The sequence below is a fragment of the Notothenia coriiceps genome, unplaced genomic scaffold, assembly GCF_000735185.1.
Source record: "Notothenia coriiceps isolate Sejong01 unplaced genomic scaffold, NC01 NC01_scaffold00019762, whole genome shotgun sequence".
Classification (NCBI taxonomy): Eukaryota; Metazoa; Chordata; class Actinopteri; order Perciformes; family Nototheniidae; genus Notothenia; species Notothenia coriiceps.
Genome location: NW_011352463.1, coordinates 43,498 through 43,791, shown reverse-complemented (window position 1 = coordinate 43,791; position 294 = coordinate 43,498).

Below are 294 nucleotides of genomic sequence, written 5' to 3'. Positions count from 1 at the left end.
ACAGTGTGCTCTGATTGGTTGGTTCACGTTGTGAATCGCGCTGAGCTCCGTGGAGGTGTGGTTTCCTTGTTTAGCGATACACAGCGAGACAGCCAAACTCGCCCTGAGCACACACAAAGTTACAGCCGAAGTAAAAACAATAAGTGTGGCTTGATATTGAGTTAGAAAAAGGTTGATAAACGCTGTGAGAATGGGTCTGCAGAGAGAATTTCACCACGATCCAAACTGTCTGTTATCAGCCTGTAGCCAGGGAGGAGAAATCAGCAGAGCTGCCTGCACTGTGTGTGTGTGTGT